Source organism: Leucoraja erinacea, unplaced genomic scaffold (assembly GCF_028641065.1).
Source record: "Leucoraja erinacea ecotype New England unplaced genomic scaffold, Leri_hhj_1 Leri_902S, whole genome shotgun sequence".
NCBI classification, from domain to species: Eukaryota; Metazoa; Chordata; class Chondrichthyes; order Rajiformes; family Rajidae; genus Leucoraja; species Leucoraja erinaceus.
The window spans coordinates 1-10,300 of record NW_026576842.1 but is presented as its reverse complement, the minus strand read 5'-3'; positions in this window follow the sequence as shown (position 1 = coordinate 10,300).

Sequence of the window (10,300 nt, the reverse complement as noted above, 5' to 3'; positions counted from 1 at the left end):
GAAACACCAGCAAAGAGCAAACTGCTGGAGGGAATTTGTGGATCAGGAATCATCTGTGGAAGTAAATGGACAGATGACCATTCGCAACTGAAGAAGGGTCACGATACACAGGGTCATCTGTACATTTACCTCGACAGATGCTGCCTGACCCACTGAGTCCCTCCAGCAGATTGTTTTTGTTTGTTTCAGGGAGAACAAGTCGATGTGTCCAATTTTCAGAAGGTCTTTGAATTTTAAACATGTGGATTAGGCAATATTAAACAGGCATGAATTGAAAATAATTTGGCAGACAGGAAACAGAGAGGAGACTTTGTTAGGGTGGCAGGTGGTGATGAATGATCCAGCATCAAGCCAGTTCTTGAGTCTGTTATTTTCAATGTTCATCTATGGTATTGACAAGGAAACAAATTGAATGTTTCTAAGTTTGATGACATGAAACTGAGAGTAAATAGGAGAAGCAAAGAGGATGCAAAGAGGTTTCCAGGTGATGTCAGTCAGTTGAGTTACTTGTCAAATATACACAGATGCAGCAGAGAGTCATAGAGCTGTAGAGCATGGAAATAGACACATCAACCCAACACACACATGCTGACCAAGATGTCCAACTGACCCCATCACAATTGGCTGTCCCTGGCCCATGTCTCTCCAAACATGTCTTTGTGCTCTCCTTACTGGAGAAAGGGTTTTTCAGCCACACATGTAATGCAGCCAAGGCTGACCAGACTGATTCCTGGAATGGCAGGACTAATGTGTAAGGAGAGGAGGAGCTGACTGAGCCAGTAGTCACTGGAGTTTAGAAGACTTAAACATGACCTCTCTAAATTAAACAACATTCAAAGCAGAGCTAGACAGACTCGATACATAAAGATATTTCCAGTGACTGTAGGATCTGGAACAAGGGGTTTTGGACTCAAGATAAGGGGTGAAACATTTAGGGCTGAGACATTTCTTCATTGTGAATATGGTGAGCCATTGAAATTCACCCCACAGAAAATGGTAGATGGCAGGTCACTGAATCTTGTTAAGTAGGGGATAGATTTATTTGATATAAAATGCATCAACATTTATTGGGAGAGAATTGGAATATGAGAATGTTTTGAATGATTGAACAGGCTCAAAGTGACAAATAATCCACCCCTGATTCTCTTTTGCATGTTTCAATAGGTTTGGGATAGTTTGATGTTGTCTTTGTCCTTCACAATTCTGATGTTTATTTACACATTGTGAAATTTAGTCAGATAAAAAACAGGAAGTGAAACAACCCAGAGCTGAGAATAGACGAATCATTGTGGTTAAATTGCAACAGATCTTCCTGCAGCTTTGACCATTGCTCTCAATTTTGCATCATACCCTGAATCATTCAGAGCAATGGTCAAAGCTGCAGGAAGATCTGTCTTGCAATTTCACCACAATGATTCGTCTATTCTCAGCTCTGGGCTATTTTTTACCTCAACTAAATTTTGCGTGTTTAGTAAATGATGTGTTTAGTAAATGATGTAAATGATAGGAGTAGGCCCCACAGATAACGAAGGATCAGCAATGTATTTCCAAGTTATGATGGTGAATAACTGGGTCAATTTGTGTCACTCCACTAACATGACCATAACAATTCTGGGTATGGATTGTACTTAGTAGACAGAGTAGAAACGAATGTGTATGGTATGCTTGCCTTCAATGCTAAGGCCATTGAACATCAGAGTCACAATGTCAGAATGCAGCTCTATAGGGCTGGTAAACAAAAACAGTTGAACATTTTCCATTGTTTTAATGTTTCCACTAAATGTGGACACTTTCGTGCCATCCTGAATTATCCTGCAACTGATCCAATTGTGAATCACTTCACAGTCACCCACATTATTGTGCCCCCTGGTCATGTACATCACAGACTGTATAAGGATAGCAGTTTGTCTTTCCTTGAGGATGCTGGTGATATAGAGACCACATTCTGTTTACTTGTTTCTAAAGACAAATCTTCAAATACATTATTTCTGTTCTGGTGCTGCCCACTGTGGGGCAAAGGCTGGATTATGGGGACAGGAACATTGGCCCCTTGTCCCGCACACTGTTACTGTGGTCATGTACATCACAGAATGTATATGGATAGCAGATTGTCTCTCCTTGAGGATGCTGGTGATATAGAGACCGCATTCTTTTGGGTGGGGATGTAATGTTAAAATTGTACAAGGCATTGGTGAGTCCAATTCTGGAGTACGGAGTACAATTCTGGCCGCTTAATTATAGGAAGGATGTCAACAAAATAGAGAGAGTACAGAGGAGATTTACTAGAATGTTGCCTGGGTTTCAGCAACTACGTTACAGAGAAAGGTTGAACAAGTTAAGTCTTTATTCTTTGGAGCGCAGAAGGTTATGGGTGGACTTGATAGAGGTTTTTAAAATGATGAGAGTGATAGACAGAGTTGACGTGGATAAGCTTTTTCCCATTGAGAGTGAAGACAACAATTCCACCACACAAGAGTTGTTCAGACATGACTTGAGAAGAAGGGACACAGAAGTTTAGGGGTAACATGAGGGGTAACTTCTGTACTCAGAGAGTAGTAGCTGTGTGGAATGAGCTTCCAGTGGAAGTGGTGGAGGCCGCTTCGATTTTATCATTTAAATATAAATTGGATAGTCATATGGACGTGAAAGGAATGGAGGGTTATGGTCTGAGTGCTGGTAGATGGGACTAGAGGAGAATGAGTGTTTGGCACGGACTAGAATGGTTGAGATGGCCTGTTTCCATGCTGTAATTGTTATATGGTTATATGGTTATATTCTGTTTACTTTTTTCTAAAGACAAATCTTCAAATGCATTATTTCTGGTGCTGCCCACTGTGGGGCAAAGTCTGGATTATGGGGACAGGAATATTGGCCCCATGTCCCACACACTGTTACTGTGGGGTAAAGGCTGGATTATGGGGACAGGAATATTGGCCCCATGTCCCACGCACTGTTACTGTGCTAAGGGATTAAACAACAACATGACAAAGAGAGGTCCATCTAGGGATGTGGCTGACTGACACACTCCAGACTGCAGGATAACATAGACATAGAAACATAGAAACATAGACAATAGGTGCTGGAGTAGAGGCCATTCGGCCCTTGGAGCCTGCACCATTCGCCATTCAATATGATCATGGCTGATCATCCAACTCAGTATCCTGTACCTGCCTTCTCTCCATACCCCCTGATCCCTTTAGCCACAAGGGCCACATCTAACTCCCTCTTAAATATAACCAATGAACTGGCCTCAACTACCTTCTGTGGCAGAGAATGCTAGATATTCACCACACTCTGTGTGAAAAATGTTTTTCTCATCTCGGTCCTAAAAGACTTCCCCCTTATCCTTAAACTGTGACCCCTTGTTCTGGACTTCATCAACATCAGGAACAATCTTCCTGCATCTAGCCTGTCCAACCCCTTAAGAATTTTGTAAGTTTCTATAAGATCCCCCCTCAATCTTTTAAATTCTAGCGTGTACAAGCCGAGTCTATCCAGTCTTTCTTCATATGAAAGTCCAGACATCCCAGGAATCAGTCTGGTGAACCTTCTCTGTACTCCCTCTATGGCAAGAATGTCTTTCCTCAGATTAGGGGACCAAAACTGTACGCAATACTCCAGGTGTGGTCTCACCAAGACCCTGTACAACTGCAGTAGAACCTCCCTGCTCCTATACTCAAATCCTTTTGCTATGAAAGCTAACATACCATTCGCCTTCTTGCTGAGGGACGCACTGAAGCTTTGTGCAGCCAACTTATAGACTGTGTTAGAGAGGATCACTGTCTTGGGACCTTCCCCTGCTGGACATTGAGGACTGAGTCTGGTGGGTCAACCCTCATACAATGGAAGGGATATCACCCCAGGGGGCCAAATGATAGTATATTGTGTAAAGACAGGTACAAACACTACTGAGTGTGACATTATTGAATGTATAGACACCAAAAGCATTTGTGTTAGTTGTGTATAGAATTATGGAACTGCAGATGCTATTTTACCAAGGAAAGACATAAAATACTGGAGTAACTCCATGTGTCAGGCAGCATTCCTGTTGAACAAGGATAGTTTTGAGTTGGGACTCTTCAGACTAGTTTGGTATATATATTTTATTCTGAAATAAAGTTTATTTTTAAATTCAAAGAATGTGAGGTTTGAAGAGAGCAAGGATTCTGCCTTTTCCCACATCACATTCAGGATATGATGTAAAATTCAGAGCAATGGTCAAAGCTGCAGGAAGATCTGTTGCAATTTAACCACAATGATCCGTCTATTCTGACCTGTGGGCTGTTCCACTTCCTGTTTTTTATCTGACTAAATTTCACAATGTGTAAATAAACATCAGAATTGTGAAGGACAAAGCCAACATCAAACTATCCCAAAACATAGTGAAACATGCAAAAGAGAATCAGGGGTGAATTATTTGTCACTTTGAGTCTGTTCAATAATTCAAAACATTCTCATATTCCAATTATCTCCTAATAAATGTTGATGCATTTTATGTCAAAAAATCTAAATCTATCCCCTACTGAACAAGATTCAGTGACCTGCCATCTACCATTTACTGTGGTCTGAATTTCAATGGCTCACCATATTTACAATGAAGAAATGTCTCAGCCCTAAATGTTTCACCTCTTATCTTGAGTCCAAAACCCCTTGTTCCAGATCCTTCAGTCACTGGAAATATCTTTATGTATCGAGTCTGTCTAGCTCTGCTTTGAATGTTGTTTAATTTAGAGAGGTCATGTTTAAGTCTTCCAGACTCCAGTGACTACTGGCTCAGTCAGCTCCTCCTCTCCTTACACCTTAGTCCTGCCATTACAGGAATCAGTCTGGTCAGCCTTGGCTGCATTACATGTGTGGCTGAAAAACCCTTTCTCCGGTAAGGAGAGCACAAAGACATGTTTGGAGAGACATGGGCCAGGGACAGCCAATTGTGATGGGGTCAGTTGGACATCTTGGTCAGCATGTGTGTGTTGGGTTGATGTGTCTATTTCCATGCTCTACAGCTCTATGACTCTCTGCTGCATCTGTGTATATTTGACAAGTAACTCAACTGACTGACATCACCTGGAAACCTCTTTGCATCCTCTTTACTTCTCCTATTTACTCTCAGTTTCAAGTCATCAAACTTAGAAACATTCAATTTTAAACATTCTAAGACCTTCTGAAAATTGGACACATCGACTTGTTCTCCCTGAAACAAACAACAACAATCTACTGGAGGGACTCAGTGGGTCAGGCAGCGTCTGTCGAGGTAAATGCACACAATGCACCTGTGTATCGTGACCCTTCTTCAGTTGCGAATGGTCATCTGTCCATTTACTTCCACAGATGATTCCTGATCCACAAATTCCCTCCAGCAGTTTGCTCTTTGCTGGTGTTTCCAGAATCTACAAACTCTTGTGTCACCACATCTTCTCCCTTATCTATTCTACACGGTACATCACCATCATCTCCAATAGATTTGTTTGCCATGATTTCACTTACATAAATTCAAAAATACATTGTCTTATCGCATAAATTATTTTAAATATCCAAACACTGTTTTGGAACCCGGAAACACCAAACCAGGTTGGAGATTGAAATATGTTTTAATGAATAAAGAGCAACATTTACGAGAGAGAAACACCATTATTATATTTTTTAATCAGTGGGAAGAAGCAACAATAATTTAAAATTATGCTTTTTGGTCAAGACACCAACAATACAATAGTTAGTTACTATCCTTATAATAAATGCATCCTCAACACACATGCCCCATGTTCTGTTCTCATGTATTTAAAAAAATTACATAAATAGAATTATACGGAATTACTTTTAAATGTAAAGGGTAAAGAGAGATAACGTCAGCGTAAAAGAGGAAGGATCTGTGTTAGGCCCTGGAGGGAGTTGAGGGAGTACAGAGAAGGTTCACCAGACTGATTCCTGGGATGGCAGGACTTTCATATGAAGAAAGACTGGATAGACTCGGCTTGTACTCGCTAGAATTTAGAAGATTGGGGGGGGATCTTATAGAAACTTACAAAATTCTTAAGGGGTTGGACAGGCTAGATGCAGGAAGATTGTTCCCGATGTTGGGGAAGTCCAGAACAAGGGGCCACACACAGTTTAAGGACAAGGGGGAAATCTTTTAGGACCGAGATGAGAAAAACATTTTTTTTCACACACAGAGAGTGGTGAATCTGTGGAATTCTCTGCCACAGAAGGTAGTTGAGGCCACACAGTTCATTGGCTATATTTAAGAGGGAGTTAGATGTGGCCCTTGTGGCTAAAGGGATCAGGGGGTATGGAGAGAAGGCAGGTACAGGATACTGAGTTGGATGATCAGCCATGATCATATTGAATGGCGAATGGTGCAGGCTCGAAGGGCCGAATGGCCTCTACTCCTGCACCTATTGTCTATGTTTCTATGTTTAGAATGTGAGAGTGACGGACAGTGTGGGGTGGACGGGGAGATGAGATGAATTACGAAGAGAAAGATTCAGGAACTGGGGAAAAATATCTAAAACAGAGGCTGAGCAGCAATAAAAATGAATTGTATTTCTCTGCAGAATTCACACAATATGGGGAAATGAGTTGTTAACCCAGATTAAGGAAGGAGCCTGATTAGATTTCTTGTCACAATGAGGACGACACTAACTCCTGAGCTGATGATGAGCTGCAAGTTGTGATTCCCTCCAGATGTTTTGCTGATAAATCTATGTTTTTGGATGTGGGCCTCAGTGTTTAGGCTTCCAGTTTTAACCCATGAGGATGTGACCATCCTTATTCCACCACTGATGGATGTGTTTAGTAAATGATGTAAATGATAGGAGTAGGCCCCACAAATAACGAAGGACCAGCAATGTATTTCCAAGTTATGATGGTGACTAACTGGGTCAATTTGTGCCACTCCACTAACATGACCAAACAATTCTGGGTATGGATTGTGTTTGCATATTGTGGATATATTTTCTAGCATCGATGTACAGTCATCAATGTAATGGGGATAGAGTTCGGGGATAGGGCCAGTGTACACCTGGAACACAATGTATCTCTCGTGTCTATATCTCTAGGCTGTGAAGATCTTGGTGCAACTCTGTGAGGTTGGGCTTGGAGAACACCAAATGACAGAGGGGAAAACTAGTGATTGTGAAAATGTTTGCTGGAGGTTCTACCTTGAGTGAAATTCAGAACTGAGGAGAAATTTGCTCTCAATATTGGACTTACTTTGACAAATTGTAATAGTTTGATGATCATATGCAGCTGATTGGTGACCTCCTAAGTCCAACCTCCGACATGATCTGATGCAATGAATATTAGTTTGATCTATCGGACCAACTACAGCATGAACAGGCAAGAATATCGATCGTTCCATTTATTACAAAAGAACAGATCCTGTCATTTGCCATTATCATAGACATTTCAAACATCACACAGTCATCTGCTTGAATATGTGTTACTGGAAACTATTCTAACTTCAGTTGTGAATAGCATTCATTATACTTGTCTTTCTCCAGGCTGGTTAGCATTCTGCAAAAGCTTTTCTCTTTACCTCACCAACGTGACACTGAACTAAACTGAATTGAACTGGAAGGGACGTGATTTATTCCCAGAGGTTGTGAAGGTCTTGGTGCAAACTGTGCCGTTTGATTTGGAGAAAACTGAAAGTTGCAGAAGAAATTGGATGATGATGAGGCTGGTGACTGGTGGGTTTACCTTGTGTGTGAAACTCAGGAGATAATTACACTCAATATTGGAATAACTGAGTAAATACAGCATTTTATTATCACATCTACTGGTTTGTGTTCTCCTCAACCCAAAACTCACATTGTTTTAAACAGCCAAACCACCCAAATCACAGTGACACAGATGTTAGAGCTGCTGCCTGCCTCACAGTGCTGGAGACCAGGGTTCAATCCTGACCTCGGGTGCTCTCTGGGTGGAGATAGCACGCTCCCTGTGGCCACGAATGAGTGGGGATGTAGGTTACTGGACCTCCATAAATTGCCTGTAGTGTGTAGGGAGCGGATGGGAAAGTGAGAGAACAGAACGAGTGTGGTCGGCACGGACAGAGGGGCTGAAGGGCAAGTTTCCATGCTGTGTCTCAAAACTAAACTCAATCAGAACATCACTACAGATACAAGAAGATTGACACATACTCATCATTACACAACAATAGATACTCTCATTCCCCAATGCCCTTGACATTTGTTATCCTCCAATAACCTTTAGACAATAGACAATAGGTGCAGGAGTAGAGGCCATTCGGCCCTTCCAGCCAGCACCATTCGCCATTCAATGTGATCATGGCTGATCATCCCCAATCAGTACCCCATTCCTGCCTTCTCCCCATATTCCCTGACTCCGCTATCTTTAAGAGCCCTATCCAGCTCACTCTTGAAAGCATCCAGAGAACCGGACTCCACCGACCTCTGAGGCCGAGAATTCCACAGACTCACAACTCTCTGTGAGAAAAGGGGTTTCCTGGTCTCTCTTCTAAATGGCTTACTCCTTATTCTTAAACTGTGGCCCCTGGTTCTGGACTCCCCCAACATCGGGAACATGTTTCCTGCCTCTAGCGTGTACACGCCATTATCAATCGTATATGTTTCAATGAGATGCCCTATCATTTTCCTAAACTCCAGAGTGTACAAGCCCAGCCGCTCCATTCTCTCAGCATATGACAGTCCCGCTACTCCGGGAATTAACCTGGTGAACCTATACTGGTCTCCCTCAATGGCAAGAATGTCCTTCCTCAAATTAGGGGACCAAAACTGTACACAATACTCCAGATGTGGTCTCACTAGGGCCCTGTACAACTGCAGAAGGACCTCTTTGCTCCTATATTTGATTCCTCTTGTTATGAAGACCAACAGGACATTGGCTTTCTTCACTGCCTGCTGTACCTGCATGCTTACTTTCATAGACTGATGAACAAGGACCCCCAGATCCCGTTGTACTTCCCCTTTTCCCCCTTCCCATTTAGAAAGATGAGGTTCCATGTCTCAACGCATCCAATGCATGTTTGAGTCAGTAAAATGCCATTTTCCTTTGCCGAATAAGGTTTGACAAGATGTGTTTTACACTGACACAAACACTTTCAACAGAAGTCTGAACCCTGAGCAGGAGAGGAAGAGGAAGGTCATGTAGTTTCATAAGACACAGCGTGAGACTGGGGAAGTCAGTGTGTCACCGTGCTTGGAGCTTTGCTGCGCAGTCTCTGGACTCGTTCACCATCAGTCTTCCCACACGGTAGGCGACCTTACTACAGGTTCGCTTTAGGTAAAGGTGTGGTTTAAATGGGATCTAGAAACGGAACTCTGTGTTCAATAATTTCTAACGTGTGATATTCTACTCCTACAGCCATTTATTAGACTGTTCCAGTCTGTTCTGCTTTAGATTTTACAAGGACATAGACACGTAATGAATAAAGAAGAGAGACACAAAATGCTGGAGTATCTCAGCGGGACAGGCAGCATCTGGATAGAAAGAATGGGTGATGTTTCGGGTCGAGACCCTTCTTCAGATCCAGACTTCTTTGACCGGAAACGTCACCCATTCCTTCTCTCCAGAGATGCTGCATGTCCCACCCTGTTACTCCCGCCCAGTTACTTGTCTATATTCGGTATAAAGCAGCATCTGCAGTTCCTTCCAACATGAAACTTTATCAATGTATTTCTGTCTCCATTATTTCCACTAGAAACTTAATGAAGCTAAATGATCAGCATCTGCCATTTTACCCATTTGGGCTTTCTGGTCAATCTAATGTATCCATGCTCATGTGGATTTTATTTTTCCCATTTTTCCGGCAATCCTCTGGGACTGATTGAGGATGTTCAACGTCCTCGCTGTTCTGTTGCCCGCTCGCTCAATTAATTGACTGACTAGTGAGGTACGAATGAGTTAAAACCATTCTACTGAGAAGCAGGAAGTAAGTGGGTCAAGAATGAAACTGTCGACGTACAGATGAGTCGTTTCAGTCCAGGCAAAGCGACTGAATGTGGTTGTGAAATCCCAGATGACAGCAGTGACAATATTCCAGTGGCAGATTCCACAGAGGAATGGTCCTTCCCCGTGTAGTTGTGTGCGGTTAATTCTCAAATGGTCCTGGCCCAGGGTTTTCAAAGTGGCTGTGTTCAATACAACACTTGTCAATTAGCTATTCACTGCAGCATTTCCTTTGCAAATGATTTAGTGGCCCTGTTCCGTTCAAGATCTCACAATGATCAAACATTCTTCAGCATGATTTTACACATCATCACCACTTCAAATGGCGAGATTTGTTTTCCAGAAATGCAAGATGGTTATGTGGGTTATTCAC